The 19,168-nt window shown below is 39.4% G+C and overlaps 1 long non-coding RNA gene across 5 annotated transcripts in view; it reads right to left on the bottom strand.

Moving 5' to 3' along the window:
• The window catches only part of LOC106036146 (uncharacterized), a 151,688-nt gene that overhangs the window by 34,058 nt on the left and 98,462 nt on the right, over positions 1-19,168 (bottom strand). For 3 of the 5 annotated variants that reach the window (XR_010825775.1, XR_010825777.1, XR_010825776.1), the window contains exons 2-3: positions 5,661-5,794; positions 5,533-5,580 (exon numbers count right to left, since the gene is read on the bottom strand). This is a non-coding gene — a long non-coding RNA (uncharacterized lncRNA). Of the gene's footprint in view, positions 1-1,719; positions 3,941-5,532; positions 5,581-5,660; positions 5,795-19,168 lie in introns of those variants that run through there. The other 2 variants (XR_010825774.1, XR_007163973.2) reach the window with 1 other exon arrangement.

Raw genomic sequence — 19,168 nt, 5'->3', positions numbered from 1 at the left:
GGTTTTCTGTCTGTAGATTATTGCAGTGGCCTTGCTGGACTTTGTGGGATTTCAGACTGCTTTTTGTTTGTTAATTTCCTTTCTTGTATTCTATTTTTTATTGTGAAGTCTTTTATCTAAATGCCTCTCCAATGCCTGCTTTGCCTAATTGTACCTCTCCTGTTCCCCACCCTTCCCTTTTAACGCAAACTTTGGGAGGGGGATTCAGGAGAGGAGGGCAGTTGCTATTATGCCTTGCTTTTTTCCTTATCTCCATTCTTTCTTGGCTCTAAGAAGCATATAACATTTCTCAGTTCCAGTAAAATACTATCCTTGACCCATATATTTTCTGTACTATGTGATATTTACCTCCAAAGTGTGCTTCTTATTTATCTCAAATTGAAGATTCAAACATTATTTGCTTTCCAAATCCTACATCTCCTCAATTTCCAGCGATCTCACAATATAAATACTAATAGGCACATGAAATAAAGTTAGAGGAAGTCAGTATGCTTACATCAGGTATAGCTCTGTGCAGCAGGACTGAAATTGACCTTTTTATGACTTTTTTATTTCTTAGTGCTGATTTGGGAAATGCAACCTTCTACCTTGCTGGAGTTTAGCAAAGGAAATCAGCGACAACAGGAACAATATGATCTCTTCTGGTCATCTACCACCTTTTTCTTGTGGAGATAGCTGAACATTTCAAATATGAGTGGACTCAATGACCATGGAAGTCAATGGAAATCTGTCAGCGGACATTAATACTCAGACCCTTAATTATCTCTTTCTTAGCTAAGACAAAAAGAACAAATTCTGCAATCTATATAGCAGGTCATAGGACATTAGGTGAATGGCAGGATCTTTAAAAGAGTTCTCACGATCTCTGTGACACTCAACTGCTGATGTGCACATTAATCTGTTTTGTCCACCCAGCAATGTAATTCTTCCTCAGCCACCTTGCCTCTCTCATTAAAGATGGCCCTTAAGTCTTAACGGAGTTCTCATGAAAATATGCAAAACGGGATTGCTTCTGCCCTTCAAAGCTCCCCTAAAATGAAATGCATTTTGCAATCACAAGGTCTATCAGACACCTGTCAGTGGTTAGACACATACATATGATTACAAATCATCATCTTTTCCCTAGAAGAAAGTGCTGTCAACAGTGAGAGACAAATAGAAATCCCAAATAGCATATTTTCAGTAAACTTTGGGAGACTGAAGAGAAGATTTGCATGGACTCTGCCTGTACCCTTGGCACATCTCCAGGGACGCCTGTGCTCCCATGCCCCAAGGTGTGTTGCTAGTGCTTTCAAGACCTATTGCTTGGAGATAGATAGTCAAACATGGTGCCAGGGAACCAAAAGCCCTGGAGCTCTAGATCTAACTGAGCTCAAGCTCTGCAGCAGAGAGCTTGGAAATTACTGAAGCCTTTATTTTAATGGGGCTTCTCTGGATGGCTGTGTACCTTATCCTGGAAGCAGGGATGGGTTCTGAAACTCCTCTCTAGGGCAGTGGACGTGTTGGATGATCCAGCTCGTCAAAGGCTTAGGACACTCCAGATTTGCTAATACCCAAATTCAATAATTCTGAAAGCATTTTTTCAATGTTCACAACTTTTGCTTGTTTTTGACTAATAAATGTGATGTAAGGTTTATGTACTTTTATTGGGGGAGGGAGGGGGAAGGGTCAGGTTGTTTTTTGTTTGTTTGTTCATTTGTTTTGTTTTGTTTTTCAAATAGCTTCTTGCAAACTATTTTATCCTGTGGTTTTCGCTGTGACAGTTGCCCACTAGCCCAACCACTGATGGCTACAATATTGTCATGTTTTTCTGCACTCATTTTGTTGTCTCTAGCTGGTATTTCTTATTGTACTGTTTAATTTGTAACAGGACTACCCTTCAGCTTATTTGTGTACTGAGCTGGCCACAATAGGGCCCTGTTTCATAATTGTGTTGAGGTAATGCCCAAGGCTCTCAGCAAGAAATAATAATAAATGACATGACACAACTGTGCTGAGTCACACCTTTTTAAAGCCCAGCTCTTTCTGAGGGGCACAAGAACATAGATAAAAACAGCCACAGACAGCAAAGAGACCCTTCTGAAAACAGCTCCTGGTAACTCATTCAAGTCAGTGGCCATAACAAACAATGGCACAGCTGTTAGATAAATGGGATGCTTACAACTGCACACAGAAAACCTAAAAATTTCAGCAACGAAACCATTAGCCTTTACTACATGAGTGGTACAGGACCTGCTGTTTCAGTAAAGCTCTGCTGGGTCACATAAAACCTGTAGAGAAAACACAGAGAGGTCTGGCATCCATCCATTCCTCCATCTGTCTAAGGGCAGCTGGAAAACTAACCCAATCAGTCCTCAGACTTGGAGATGCTCTAACACTGCATTGCAAGCCAGTGTACGAGAACTGTTACATGACCAATGTGTTCACAAGCTTCAGTTTGCAATGAATGCCTTCTATCATCTTTCATTAACAATTAAAATAAAAGCTCTAATTTTTTACAGCTGTTTCAATTATTTCTGCTCGTAGGCTATATTCTCCTGAAATACTGAAATCACAGATCATCAGTACCACTTCTGGATCGTCTCATCAGCCTTTGATCATATTCAGCACAATCCTTTTTACAAGGAATTTCAAAACTATCTCATTCCAGTTTTCTATCACATTCCAGTGGCATCAGTAACCCACAGCTTCATGCAAGACAACATAAAACATATTCTGAAGAATACATGTTGTATATTCAGATCACATCAGTAGACACAAATCAGAACATAAGTCAAAGACATCACAGGCCTGGAACTAGTGTTTTTTTTTTTTTTCCTAGGGCTTTGTTTTGGGAGGTGGTTTTTTCCTGCACTAGGTAGTCCTTCTAATTTGTTATGACTTTAAGAAAAACAACCTAGGAATGAAGGAATTAGATTAAGTCCTTCGACTTACTTAGTTTCCATGATCTAATACTCCCCTCATGTTCCAACACAGCTCTGTTCCCTGCTGATGAGGTCAGGGCTGAGGAAGTCTCCTAGAAGGTGGTTTCAATTCAAAGGCAAACTGGAGACCACTTCATTCCTGAGACAAGGTATACTCAGTTTGGTGCACTTGTAGGACAGCCAGAAACTGTAATGAGAACACTGGAGAAACCAACTCTCCTTGGATATAGATCATCAATAATGTTCTAGGCAAAACTGAAAATAGTTCAGAATATTCTGCCTCACCAACTTGCATTGTAATCTTCTAGTGTAGTTACTGTGGACCTTGTTTGTGGTGATATCTTGAAATAGCAATCAATACTTGCCAAGGGCATGCTTTCCCTGCTGTTTATTCTGTTATCCAGCCAGTGGCAACAGCAATCATTTAAGGGCAACTAAGCACTGATATGTTGCTAATGATGAGTACCTAACATATGGCTAAAAAGGATGAAGACCTATCCTTGCTGGGTAATACAGAACAAAAGATGCCCAGATACCCATCATCTGGACAAATTTTGCTTAAAGTGAATAGTAACAAGAAAGTCACTAGTGAACTCCCTCCCCTGTCGTACTATAAATAAAAGTGTTACCACAAATATTGAAAAGAAGTGAACCATTTATCAAGGGATTGGTATGAGCTTGTGTGGAAGAAAGAAGAGAGGCAAAGTTTGTAATGACACGGGGGTTAAGGTTTTGTGGCAGCAAGGTAAAAGAAAGTTGTTTTTGTGGGACTGACTCCTGATATTCACTCCTCCAGTTTTTGTGTTGGTCTGTATTTTATGTTTGCCAAAAATGTCAAAGTTCTAGACACAAGCTTTTGTTTTATGTCCATATATTATGAAGGAAGTAAAGCAAACCAACCCATCAATCCAGCAGCTGATGCTTAACCTCCTTTCTTGTTTAGACTTGCTTATGTCTGCTTCTCCTGCACTTCCGAGAAACTGTGAACTGTGTCATCCCCAGGAAATACAACCAACCTTAAATTGCAGAAACAGAAAGGCTTATTGAGCATTTGGGAAATGTTCTGAACAACACTGCCCATCTCCTGCGGCAAAACATTGCAGCAGAGACAGACGCAGTACTGGTGGAAACTACTAGCAGAGGGATATTGAAAAATACATGTGACTGTGGAACCAAATATGGCTCTTTCTCTGACTGGAGGAGCTGAACACAAGAACACACTGAGAAAAGCACTACAACGCACTGGATGTGCTGGTATTACTGAGTAGCAGCAAAAATAGAGCTTCTGCAGCAAGAGGAAAATGAATGTATCATCTGAAATAATTAAGCTATATTAAATATATGTTCACTGCTGCTGGGTAACTGCTAGACATTATTAAGGACCAACACTATTTCTTGTGCTCAAAACCAATCCAAATTTTTTATCAGAACCTTCCTAATGGACACCTCAAGAGACATTCGAAAGAAAAACAACATTCATATAGTGAATAATGGAAGACGTTGGACTGAGCAGACTGGCTTTGCCCAGTAGCTGAGGACAAGTAGAGGACTCAGGCAGGCAGACTATAACCACTTAAATTGGAATTAGCTAAGACACAGCAATAATGCTCAGCTGGTGGCTGGATTTTTACACCCTTATAAAAGGGCAACTTATTACACTATGATTCATCTAAGTAGCAAACTCATCGTAAACAAACTCTAGACCTTGCCTACACTTGATTTCTTGGCCCCAGGTTTCCCATCTCAGCAGTTCAGTTTCACTGGCAGGAGCAGCACCGGCAGAGCTAACACAGATAAGGCCCCTCAGATGGTGACACCTTCACCTGCTAGGAGCAGGACATGACGTCTCTACTGCAATGTCTACATGGCCATCCCCCTCAGCACCAGCACCCTGCCAGCCAGCCAGTGCCTTGCATACATTTGAAGAGAGACCTCAGAAGCATCCATACCACCCTGCCTTCACCCTTGCCCTGACATGAACTAGGAATGGGAGGACTGAGCTGCATGACTCTGGTTTGGGTCACCTCTGATGCTACCCCAGGACAAGGGTGCAGCCACCCCAAGGTCAGCGGAGAACTCCTTTCCCTCCCCTTTCACTCCCACGGTGCCCATGCACAGGCTCCATGCACCCTCCAAGTCTCCATCTCACGCTTCCCCATGGAAAAGGGTGCCAATCCTCCTGCCCAGGCTCCCTGGGGCAGGTGCAGCCCAGGCCCCCGACAGAAGACAAACCCCATCTCTGATGTTGCACAGAACCATCACTCTATGCAGCCAGTGCAGTCTGAGCCACGTGAAATTTGTCTGTGTTATTTCCTCCAGCTTATCGTCTGATCTCTAGCCCACAGTCAAACTGAACAGCAAGGGTTACGGGTGAGGGAACGAAAAGTGCTTTTGTTCTGCCTTTGCACCCCTCCTCCTTCCCACCTCCCAACCTCCTCCCTCCCGTGAATCAATCCAAAGTCACCGAAGTAGAATCACAAGTTAAGGAGCAAAAAATAGGGAATGTGGAAAAAGCCTGTCATAAAATGAGGTTACTCATACCATCATGAGGAAGCAGGGTGATTATACACACTTTACACAGAAGGATAGAAACAATAGGATTACTCACACAATCTCAAACTCTAATGAGGCGCATCAGTTACACTCCCACAGCAACCTGGAGAAAGAAAGAGTAAAATCTGCTGTTAGCCTAATAAGGACTTTGCGAAAGAGTCGCAGTTGACATGTCCTACTTACATATCATACGCTGCAAGCTTGATAGGGAGTGCAGGCCAGGGTTTCTTTATGTGCTGTCCAACCCAACTGAGAGGGGAAGGGAGAATGTGGTGATTCTTCCAGCCACCTCCAGCTCCAGTGTCATCCTTACGGTACTGTAATCGATTCAGGACAAAAAACGTAGATACAAAATCAACAGAGGAAGCTCATTGGTAGTTATAATCAATCCGAAGAACACACCTTGTATCTCATTTTAAATCACTGGTGACACACTACTAACAAGCCATTTAAATAAAGACAGAGTAATGGGACAGATGTCCTTAAATGTACTTCTTCAACCAGACTTCTTGAAAAGAACAAATACTGGACTGACTTCATGCATTTGTGACTGTCAAGGCAGTATCTGCAAATGGTACCAGTGAAAGGAACCATGCTGTCTGAAATTATGTGCTGCAAAACTTTGTAAGACCTATTTTTGTAAATAGATCATGTACTACATGGTAGATTTCCCTCCTGGGTGGACTTTCTTTAGTGAAATTTAGAAAACAACTGGGAACCTCTCACACACAATTACAGAGGTTTCAGCCAGGTGAAGCTTCCTCTCCTCTCCCAGCTGGCCTGCAGGAACCCCAGAAAGCTGCACTGCACATGGATCAGCAAGTGAAATGGATCTGCCCTACTTCTCTCAGGATCTGAACTTCCTTCTCAACTCCTTTCAGACTCCTGTTTGAGCCTTTAGATAACACAGCCCTGAAGTACCTGCTCAAACCCCCCCTCTCTAGGAAGAGAAATTAAGCATGTGCTTAAAAGCTTTCCAGGACAGAGATGATCTCCCATCTGAGACCCACCTCATGGAAAATTCCAAGATTTAAAATCTGTAATCCTTTATTTTTTGTGTGGTTGAAATAAGTTAAAATCAACAATTCACTTCAGGCTTACAAAAATGCTTCACTGCAGCTTGACATCATTTTAACCTTACTATTCCAATGTAAAAAAAAAAAAAAAAAAGAAAAAAACCACGATAAATCTAAAATATAAACACTGAAATAAAACATAAAGAGTGAACACAATACATCTTAATTATAATAATTATATATGTTATAATATTATATGTTATATAATTATATGCATCATAAAACCTTTCATGACATATTGGTGAAATCCTGTTCTGCCAAAATTACCAATTTGTGTTGAATCAGCACTTTCTTGTTGTAAGTGTTCCTCCAGTTCAAGACTTCATGTGCCCTTCACATCTATTCTTTTTCAGTTGAAAATCTTTCCTAATGCTTTCAATGGCACCATGATAACTTCTTTATAGCATTTCAAGCACCAGTATCGACATAAGAAAGCTGCTTTTTATCTGATTGGAGCTCTTCTCTAAGAATAATGTCAAGGAAAATTATGCAGAAGTCTTCTCAGTTTGTGTTTCCCCTCCCTTCGGCGCTTGAGCTCTGCAAACACATAACTAGAGCACAGAGATCAACCCAAACTTCTTGCAACCCGTTGGTGTTTCTGGTTATTATCATGCCTGATGTTACAATACACCCTGAAAAGCAGTGTTTAATTGACCAAACAAGAAAAACAAATGCTTCCCCAAGGCAAAAATTCCATGAGCTGTTTGGATGTTTTCTATGAAGTTAACAAGCACTTCTGTCAGTATTTGAAAGTCTGAGACTGTTTTTTGAATGGACTGAAGTAGAGAAGAGACAGCTTGAATAAAATTTTACAACTATTTCAACATGCTGAAGGACATTTCAGACTAAAATATTACTTGTCTTATAACATTATTCATAAGAAATGAAGTTTGTAAGATAGATTTTATTCCAAAGTAAAATAAATCCTAAATTATATTAGTACAGCTACAGTAACAGAAGAAGAATATGGTTTTCTACTAAAATTACATAAAAGAGTGATAGGACATGCTCTTGTAACCTTATTTTTATGTATTTACTCTTAATGTGGCCCTGCAACTAAACTCTATACATGTGGAAGCATTAAGGGCAGCTTTATGGACTTTTGGGAGCACAGCGCAGCTGCAGAGATATAATCCACAGATGATCCAAACACAGGAAAGGAAAAAGGGTTCTTTTTGTAATACCTACATCTTTTACTGACTTCAAGCTGACATAGGGTAGGGGAATATAAGACTGTTGAGAAAAAGAGTAACACTTGTTCTTCCCAGCCAAATGAAAAACATTTAACCAGCATTTCCACTGCCAGAAAATAATAAGAAAAAAAAAATGGACAAAACAAACAAGGAAACAAACAAACAAAAAACACTCTTCGACTTTTCATGTTTTGAGGATAGCAAAACCATTGCCAAGCTGGAACTCAGATCCCAAAATTATTGAATTCTTGAGGATGTCTTAGCACTGTCCTTAGGATCAATGAATAAAAGACACACTGGTGTTTCACATACATTTCCCAGATTTTCCTTGCTGTCCTCCCTTAGGGGAAGCATACCAGGAAGGATGTTGTTCTTTGTGTAGAAACATGATACGGTGAACCTGGAAGGAAAGGATACCAGACTGGGACAGGTTTTGGTTACCCAAGAGTTGATGTTTTCCCCATCATATCTGAGATGATGCATAAGTGCTCTGGTATGCATGACTATCTGAAAACTGAATGCTTAATACACCCAGTCAAAATATAAGGCATATACTTGAGATTTTAATTTGATTGCTTATGTTATTAAAACAAACAAGCAAACAAACAAACAGAAAACAACAAGAGAGAGTATAGTTCCAAAGTCGGGATTTTATTGTGGATCATATTCAGGCCATATACAGAAAATAAGTAAGAAATAGCAATCTGTGTTGCCCACTCTGCATAATGCCAAGCAGAGATAATTGTAAAATAATACGTTATATTGGACCCCCATTTTCCTAGCATGTATGAATTATTTTAACTCATCTATTACATACAAGGACCAAGATTATAAATGGCAATTTCTACCAAGAAGTAGTTATGGCATGAGGTTTAGTGATATAATGTTCTTGATGCTTTGGATGTCTGCAATGCAACCAGCTGTGGTTACGGTTTTAAATAGCATAGGAATTGCTGTAACCCAAGCCTGTTGTTAACAGCCCCAAGGTAATGATCTCCAGTACAACCAAAGCACAGGCCTTTCAGCCCTTCCCTGTATGTCCTATTTGCCTATTTTACAGGCCGAGAAAAGAACTTTACTTCTTGGTCTGTAGATGAATATCTACTGGGAAATCTGATAAGCCAGATGAATTTTCATTTTGGAAATGTTACTGACCATATTTCCTTAGAAGATGATCAGTTTAATCAACATTCCTTTAGATTGCCTGGGTTTAAGCCTACAGACCTGAAAACTATATTATCTTCCCTGACTGCACTGTGAACTTTGCAAATGCACCTGAGTATCTTAGATTTCTCAATACTGCTCATTTTTGACAGAAAGCTAGAAAATCTACTGTTCTCATCTGGGTTTTGGTTTTGAACAAAAACAAAATTTGAGGTCAAGTTTTTCCCTCAACCTTTTTCACATAGAGTCTGTGCTTTTACAGGGGTTCACCTCAGAGGAGCAAATGGTCCTCAGAAATCAGAACAGAATTTAGAGGGTGAAAGACTACTCACATTAAAGCCAAGAAAATATTTGTGCATAACTCTTAACCTGTTAACTCATAATAAACATCCTGAACATACAAAAAAAGCAACTCTAAGTGGTTAAGGTTTCCTGTTATTGGCCACTAACTAGAAATTAGAAACACTATCAAAATGCCACTTGATTCTCCTTGAAAATTTGCTATATATTTGGAAAAAAATATTTCCTTTTAATTTGGAATAAGGTTCATGACAGGATTGTGTTGTTCACTACAACACCCAAAAATGTAAAGTGTTTTTGAAGTATTCACAGAAACCCAAAACTTTTACAAATTTTAGTTCAAATGATTGTGTATCAGAAAAGTCAAAGTCAAAAGTGTTTTTCTCATAATTTTCCTGTTTTAAAAGTATGGCACAACCTAAATAAAAACAATTAATCCTATGCAATCTCCATGACCAATTGTATAACCTGAACTGGCACAGGTAGGTACACAAATGAAAAACAGAAAGCAAAAACTAGTAATTTGAACCAAACGTAATAATAATAGAATAATTAACGCTAATTAATACCAGCAATACCAGTAGCAAAAGACTCTCCTGTTGTCTCTATAATAGATTGTAAATTCTAGGTTTTGATTAGTCATGGGCTTGTCCCACGTAATTCGTAGTGCTGAAAAGATGAACATGCTTGGCTTCAGAGTTTTATGATATGGAAACAAGAAACGTTTGCAAAATTCACAGTCTGATCCAAACTTGAATTCAGATCACAGCCTCCAGAGTCTGTATGTGTTCAGACCCACAGTTCAGGTTTTCAGCTGTGATTTATATGCATTCAGAAAATAAGTAAGTGAAAAGATGTTCTCTAAACTAGCTGTATGAGGTTTCCCAGCACAGTCTGCAGGCTTTTAAGGGCAAATTCACTTCATCAATACAGCAAATCTTTTCAAAAGGATTTTCAAATGATAAGAAAAAGAAACTGTTGTTGTATCATGGGCAGGATGTTGAACAAAGATGTTTTAGTGGTGGTAGTGGAATACATCTCTCACCAGATCTATTTAGTAGTTATGCTTAGATAGCAATAAAAATGAAGGATGGAAGATTATTGATTATGGGACGAAGCCCAGACTGGTGTCTGAACAGTTAGTAATCTGAACTATGTAGACTGCTGGACGCTCATCTGTGGTACAGAATACAGGCTATGAGTTTAATGGAAGGAGTTATTACAAACAACATCTCTTCTGCTTTATCTCAGGCTGAACAAGTGCAGCCACCACAGTAAACTAGTATTTGGTCCCATCTGAAACTGCTGCTAAGATTAGCAGCAGTAAATGCTGCAAACTAATTGAAGTAATTTTCAAAGAGCTCTTAGCTTGGACAGTTTCAGCTTATTTGGCATTCTCAATAAAATTTGACACAAAAAATGTTAATATTCACTCTCATATTTTAATGGAAAATAATTATCACTCAATCTGTACTCCATTCTTTCCCAAATGCTCTCTGTATTCTTTTCCATTGCATCAGGGAGATTTTAGTTTTGTTGTCACCAGAATCAAAAATACTCACGACACAATTTGGGGAAGTACCTTGCTTAGTTTTGCTATATGATCCACTACACAAATTGATTCCAGGGCATTTCTTTGTTTACATAAATAAAATCTGTATGTATTATTTGGCACAAAGGATTTCTTGGGTCTAAGCCAAAATTCTGGCCAGGGCCTCATCTACAGCTCTGCAGTTCCACTAACACCACAAGAGACACGTGAAGGAGAAACAGATACTTCCCCAGGTATGAAAAACCTTACTGCATTGCATCTCTTAGGTAACCCCTTTATGTTTTTACACAATTTAAGCTGTATGCTAGTCAGAGTGTAGCCCACAAAAATGATTACAAATGTAAGAAAAACAGTCTTGATGCTATCATTTCTGCACCCTGAAGTGTCTGGAAAAATCTCTCTTCATCTCTCATGTTTTCACCTGAACATTAAGTACATAAGGGAGCTTTCAAAGGCTCAGCAAAAGAACTTGTTTATCAATGATGCAAACTTCTTAGGCTCTTGGACAAAGTTGCAGGTATTTAGTTTATTACAGCATTATGAATAAGCACTCAGAAGATGAAAGCCTAAGTGCAGTCTCCACATAATAGTGCTACTGGCTTAAGACTGGATATTCATCTGAAGCATTTTACTTGTGAAGGGTCAAAATCTTTGGGAAATCATGTCTAAAGACACACTTCAATCCCATCCAGCAGCAACACACATAAATAACATGTCTCTGAGTCATAAAAAGTGAAGATGAATACCATAGCTGGCTGTATGTTCCTTCTCCCACTCATGCCTTAATTGTGCAATCGATAGTCAAGCATTTAAATCAATAATTTTGAAGTTGTGAGCTCAAAGTCGACACCAGCAGAGGAGGTTCATCAAGCTGTGCAGTGTCAGGGCTGCATTTTTGTAATAGTTGTGTCTTGCCTCGAGTGCATCAATCTATGGATCAGCACATCTGAAGAGAAAATCCACAGGATTTTCCCATGAAACGATATCCCATTCCTACTCATTTCGACTCAATCTGCTTTCTCTCATTCCCCTGTAGAGGGGATGAACTTGCTCAAGGAAAAAAAATCTCCAAACCTCAGAAAAGTACTTTAATCTAGAAATAATTCAGACAGAGCAGGGCTCTCAGAGCTTCTCCAGCACAGCTCTCTCACTTTTCCCTTTCCTAAAACTGTTTCCAAGGATGAAGCACTGAAACGGCTTGTAAATACATGTTGTTGTGGGGGAGAGAAGGTGAGTCTTTATAAAGAAAGACAGGTGAAGACTGGGCGAAGCAAAGAACCGGGAGGACCGTCCCTGCCTCAGCAACATCACCTGGCTGTCTGCAGACAGCCTGGGTGCTGCCAGGGGAGCGGCTGCAGCCTCCACACAGCCTTCATGCCAGCCCTGATCAGAGTGGGGAGCTCTTCTGTCAAGTACCACGTGAGTCAGACTGCTGCTGATGGAAATAATTTGTTTACAGCAACGGGAAGGGAATTGCTAGAGCAATTAAAATAATTTGTTGTTTCATAATACAAGCTATACCAAGAATGGCTGTTAGCTGCATTTCAGTCTCAGGTACTTAAAAACAAACAAACAATCAATCAGGAAAAGTAGGTTTTAATTTCACAGAGGATTGTTAGTAAAAAAAACAATCTTTACTTAATGCCCTTAAATCTTAAATGCTGCTCTGCCTGGCAGGCACCTGGTTCACATTTTTGCTACGAATGAGCAGCCTCTTCCCAGCTAGGTGGAGGCTGCAGGTGGACCGAGATAAGGTATGGAGGCTGCTGTCCTACACCACCCACCTGAGGCTTCACCACCTGCTGAAGGCTGTGAAGCCACAAGGAGTGCGTGTAGGTAAGGACGCACGCACCTGAAGGATTACAGGAGAGGCAAAACATGAACCTATCACCCACTCATCCTTACCAAGGCAGCTTCTTGGCAGGGTGCTTGGACCTGTGGTGGGAGACACAAGAGACAAGTTACGTCAGGTCAGGGTGGGCCTGACATCCATTTTATGGTTTGTCCACAGGCTTCACCAGCAAACACAAGATTTACAATAATGTCTCAGTTAAGGCTTGACTGGCCCTCCAAGGGGAGATTTGGGTTTTTCAGGTTTTTTTTGTTTTGTTTTTGTTTTTTCTAACTGTATTTTTGCTGTCTGTGCATAGTGGAGCCAGAGTCCAAATAGATTCTACCCGATGTTGAAAGAAGTACCTGTCAAATCCAGAAATAATGTCGAGACACTGATATGATCCATCACAGTTAATATTTCTCAAGACCCAAATGTTTACAAAGAACTTTCCGAGCAATTCGTAGGGAAGGAATAATAATCGTTCTGTATCTCTCACACACATAAATCTACAGTTCCATAGAGCAATTCTGAAGAGTCACATTAAATAATGTGTGAGCTGCTCATCAACATTTTGCAGCAAGAAAAAGTGAAATCCACAGCATTGAATATTTCTCTGTGAGGTGTTTGTTCAGTCCTCATGTTTGTTATCTGTTTAGAGAAGTAATCTTCCCAAGGACCCTCTGATGCACCTGGGGTTAAATAAGGAGAAATATGATATCCTTTGGGATGGAGGGGCATAGCATAAAGATACCTCCATCTTTTCAGATTAAAAAACTGAACTGCTCTTTTGCACCTGCAATTCTGAGTAAACATACAGGTAGCTTTTGTTGTGGTTGTTTTAAAGTAAGTGGTAATGGTTGATAGAAGAGCTGATAATCAACATTTATCAGTTGCAGAGGACTGTGATGGATTCTTCATCACTAGAAATACTTCTACAAATCACAATGGGGTACTTCTTTTTTTCCAAAAGACTCATTGTAATTCAAACTTGAATTAATTTGAAGAAAAGACCTGTTACTACAAGAAAACTGGACAGATGATCACAATGGCCCTTTGCTGTGATTATTTGTATCATCGAGGTTTCTTGGGGCAAGACTACCCAACTGTGGGCACAACATCAGAAGCAAAAGTGGTCTGTGCCTGAAGGGTTTTTCAACAGACTGAGAAAAGAAACAACAGAGGGATACTGGAAAACAGGGCAAACTGAACTACACAATAACACCAAGGCATAATTCTGAATCTGTAAAGGCATTTATCCCTGATCCTCTGAAGGCTCAACGAAGGTTTAAATATCCTATGAATACAATATATCAATATCAGCTTCCTAGTGTTTTCTTTCTTGAAAATAATTACTTAACTGAGACAATGTAAAACTAGTAAGTATAAAGCTTTTCAATTAATATGTAATGGAAGGTAAGTCTGCTAAATACTATGAGGGTTTTCTTTCATCTTAGTATGTCTATAACAAACAGGAACTTCAGATATAAACAGAAGAAAAAAATAATGCTATTTTCTTCTTCGCCAAAACAGCTTGACACGAGGGTTGTGTTAGACCTCACATTCAAGGCAGGGCCAAGTCTGGACAAGAAGATTTGCGAAAAACATCCATGGCCTTCAGCAAACACTGCCTGTTAATGTCAGTGTTGGTATTACCCTGGTTAGAGAAGGGAGAAGTCCTACAAGACACAACACTGAAGACCTGTTGCTTTGGTCTTATTAAGGAATCCATGGCGTTCTTGATCTCTGTGCAAGAAGACTTAAACCATGGTGGGGCTAATGACTGTTGTACCTGCATCTCTTATACCCTGTTAGGTTAATTAAAATTATAACAAATCCCACAAATACAACGTTCCTATGAATCTGCAGAATATAGTTTATATTTATTCTAAAGAATATGAAATTAAATTAGATGTTAACTTATGCCTTCAGATGTAAATTATGTAGCAAGGCTTCAGTTTAACCACCAAAATATTAGATATAACTGAATTTAAAAAATAGAAAAATAGATTAAATGAAACATATCCTCCAGTGTTATTTTTTATTTATAAATCATTATGCAACTATGAATCTCTGAAACTTGTTTTAATTGATAAATATTGCATAAGATCTGTATTAAATCTCTTTTCTAGAGATGATCTGCATTTTAAAATAGACTAAAACTCCGTAATGAAGTCTAATTTATAATAAATATTTAAGCAAACATATATCTTAGGAATTAAATATCATTAATGGTAACGGAAAGGACAGCTTATGAAATGTATTTGGGAATCTCTTTTCCATGTTGAGAACACAAGACAGAAGGAAGATGGTGCTGATACCCAGCATAAAACATCACAGCCTGATTTTCCAGTATTTTAGGAAGACATTAAGAGTGTTACTGTCTTCAGATCAGCAGGAGTGGTGTCACACCTGTTACCCTGCAATTGAGGCAAATGCAGGAATTACATAGAGTTTCTCCCAGACGTAACATCTCACTCCCCAGCTGCTAAAAGGCCACTGGAAATACGTGTTGCTTCATTTCTGAGTCTGGCGCACACGTTTCTCACACATGAGAGCCTGCGCTTCCTCAGCTCTGGGTGCAGTCTGAGGTTTACCTATCTGACAGTGTGGATGTGTTTAGGGAGAAGTTAACTTGGTAAAAGACACATTCATAGCTTGTGTTCCAAGCTCAGAAAGCACTTGGGGACCATTTTATTCATCTCTTTATTTCCTGTTGAAGATCTTTCTGTGTTTCTAAATGCTGTTGGAACCTTATGCCCTTTTGTAGCTCTCAGAGTACAAATTCTCTTGATAATAAAAAAGGCAATTAACAAATTGCAGAAGAAATATTCCATCATGGGGAATATGATTCTACATGTACATTAGAGAAAAAAGGAACAGAAATCTGATCTTCACTGTGGTCACTTAAGTTAATAACACTATTTCCATACATAGCAGTAATTACTTGCTTCGTATAGTTGCTGGATTGGTGCCTACCACAAAAAGAAAGATTTAAATTGGAAGGAGAGGAGGGAAGAAGGAATAATAGAGAAGAAAAAAAAAAAGAAAAAAAGAAACACTGTATTCTATCCTCAGATATCTTCTGCCTTCCTTCATTTCTTCTCCCCTTTTTATGTCTCTCCTTTTTATTTAGTTTTACTCCCTAGAGTAACCAATCTATTCCATTATTTTAGTAACTCATATCTTTAAAGTTGGAATTTTCCTTCTACTTACTCCCACCAACTGCAACATGAAAAAAAAAAAAAGAAACAAACAAAAAGAGAAAAGGCTCTTTTGCCAAAAAGGGCAGCTTTACTATGAAAAAATGCCTGTGAAAGTTATATTCTTATTGAATAAAAATGCAGGGGCATTTGATTTTTTTGGAGAGTAGCTTACTGCTTGGCTTGGTGTCTGCAGAGGAGAGCTAGCGTGGCCAAAGTAGTGAGCTCAGACTTCTGCTCAGTCTTGTGACTCATTAAGAGGTGCATCAGCTGGGCTTCACAGGGTCATGTTTGCTGCTGACCCAGTGAAGGACATTGAAGGCGCTGCCATCACACGGAGTAGCTGAGGGCATAGTATGACCCAGAGGAGATGCTGGAGTGGGTACAGCTCCTGCTGGCAGGGGGTAAGGAGGGACAGAGGGGAGCTGAGCAACCTGTGAGTCACATCACAGGACACGAGATGGTGTGATCTCACCAGGCATGTGATCCCTTTCCTCTATGGGAGAGGGAGGTAGGCCATGGACGTTGACACCAGCAGTTGGCCCCTGCTCTAATTTAATCTGCTTTTACGGCTTGTGATGACGGACAGGATGCAAAAATCTCAACTTCCCTTGGAGGCTGTGATAAAACTGAAAGGGCTGGCAGCCAGTCACGCTTTATTTTAACTGGAAAACCAAAGCTCTTTGTACAGAAACTATTAAAGTCATGAACACGAAACTCCACAATACTGTTTTTACAGTCACCTTTCAGAGGGAACAATCTAAAGTTAAAGCTTTTCGTAAGGGGGCATTTTATGTCTCCTGGACTTCAGTCTGTTTGGTTTATCCCCAGAAAGGTAAAAAGTGATCTGAGCATGGCCTGTAAATGCCTCTGATAGCAGAAGGCTCTTTAAACTAATGGAAAAGGGTAAAGAGAGATCCAACATCTGGTAACTACACTAACTACATGCAGGAGAGAAGGCATGCATTCCTAGCAGTGAGGATATCTAACCAAATTACTTGCTTAAGGCTGCACTGGATTCTTTCTCAGGTGAAGCCTTGAAATTGAACCTGCACACCCTACTAACAGAAATCAGAGGCTCAATGAAGAAGCCAGCTGATAAAAACCTATAGCTTTTGTCAGACAGGATGATCAAAAATAGTTCTTTCTGGCATTAAAACTATATGCCTAGCATTCAATTCCAGTGGCATAAAGGAAGAAGTATTTAATTCGGAAATTCTTCAATGAAATGTCTCTCTTTTACTCTCTCTCTCTCAAAACATGCCTGTTCATGAAGAAACTTGATATGGCCACAATGTTCGTACAAAAGTTTAGTGTTCGGGAGGTGCAAATTCCTCTTCCTATTGTTCTCCTGTATAGTTAGAAGTTGTTAGGGCTCCAAACTTTTAATAATATAATCAAGTCAGAGAAAAAAAAATAAAAAAGAGAGAGAGAGAAAGATTAATTAGACAAGAGTTGCAAAAATTTCTGATGTTGTGCAAAAAATAGCTAAGGTCACTAGTAAAGTGTTCATTTTACCTGTCCTCTCACAAGTAAACTTGCTGACATCTGAGGTCATGTGCAAATACCTCTGGTGTGAATCTCAGGTTTTCATTAATGACTACCACAGTTCTTGTGGAAATGTCATTCCTGAGATATTTCAGACTCTTAGAAGCACTCTGGTAAGTCCTGAAATTAAAACTGTTTTCATAACATGCCATTAGAAATAACCACATTTTCTTAGTGTCAGAGATGCAGTGCATGATATATGACTTAATTTTTCTTTAAGTTGCCATGACTGCTTGTACCTTTATAACCAGCAACACAATGGCCTTTTCAATATTTTAGGTTTGTGTACTGGATGTTTTACACAATAGTCTCCCATGGTCTAGAAGAGTCCAACAATATCAGTGTCTCACATATGAATTACATGGGTACTGGGGTAAATGGCAAGGCAAATATCTAGGCTGCACTACAGCCACCAACTGATATTCCTACATCATTATGACAGATTAAATCAGAAAATTGTTATAATGAAGTTTTAGTCAGGATAACAAAAACCCCCCATAAGTGTGGGACTCAGAGATCTGTGGATTAATAACCTGGAGTACATGGCATATAAACAAAACCTGCCTTGTCCTGCTCTTCTTCAGAAGCCTTTTGCCATTCTAGGTTCTAACATTTTGGGGAATGGTTAAAAACTGAAGTGACACTACTATGGACAGAACAACTTGGGGCAAGTGCCTGCAGTCTAGTTACACTACAGGCTGCAATCCTCCACATGGCAAGGAATTAGACACTGCCATTTTCACTTCTGTAAGCTGTTCTTCCTGCAAGCAGCTGTACAGCAAGCAGCTGATATACCCACACATGATGCTTCAGCCAGCCCGAGCCCATAGTTTATTCCACTTTGGACTGCAAATTATGAAAACCACAGTCAGCATTCCTACCAGCAACTCAGCCCTTAGCCTCACGTTCACTGTCCTGCAGGATAGAGTGCTAATTATTCATATGGAACAATAGCTTTCGTATGAAGTAATACGTTGACTCTCCTCCAAAATCTAGCTTGGAATTTAAAAGATTATGAATAGTGCCAAGAAAACTACTCCAGGGCAAAACAACCCTGAATTGTCAAGTTTAGACAAGAGCTTTACTATAAACAAATAAAAGTGTGATATTGTTTAAATTAGTCTTTGAAATTGTCGGTGGGAGATCCATTTTTTTCATGAAATCCCTCAAACATGAGGGGAACTTTTACTTTCATACTGGAAAGTTAAAACTTCCAAATCTTACCCAGGGACCATTTCATAAAACATGTTGTGATATATACTTTCTGTTGCACAGGTACTGAAAGAACCACTGCAAAGCTCTTTTCTGTAATTGTCACTTGAAGAGATCCTTGAGGCTGAACCCAAAATTTCATTCTATCTTTCTCTGGATTGCCTTTAAACAAACCGTTCCTCTGGCCACCAGAGACAAGCTCTCACGTTCTGGGGACAAACAGTTTTAACACAGAGTGTGTGCTTTCCTCATGCCCTCTGTCTTCATAGCAGCCACCCATTGGTTCCTTTGGAAATACAAACTTTCCATTGATATCCTGTGTCTAACTGACAGACTGCCTCAGCTGTGGGCATCTGCAAATATCAAGCAAGCAAAATGATGTTACAGTCTAGAAAATATCACCTTCTTGTCAAAGAAAGATTTTCCAAGGGTGCCAAGATCCCAAGTTTCAGCTTGTGTTCCGATGAAGTTGCAGAAATTTGTAAGCTCTAAGATGCTGAACTTGCCAATTGTGATTCCTAATTCAGCTACAGTATTTGGTTGCTTCTAAGGTAATGCATACTTTAACTATTTTACCTTGTCCTGAGATTACTCAGACATTTCTCTAGTATA

The sequence above is a fragment of the Anser cygnoides genome, chromosome 1 (assembly GCF_040182565.1).
Source record: "Anser cygnoides isolate HZ-2024a breed goose chromosome 1, Taihu_goose_T2T_genome, whole genome shotgun sequence".
Taxonomy (NCBI): Eukaryota; Metazoa; Chordata; class Aves; order Anseriformes; family Anatidae; genus Anser; species Anser cygnoides.
Note: the sequence above shows the minus strand (reverse complement) of the source record. Positions and strands in the feature narration are given on the sequence as shown.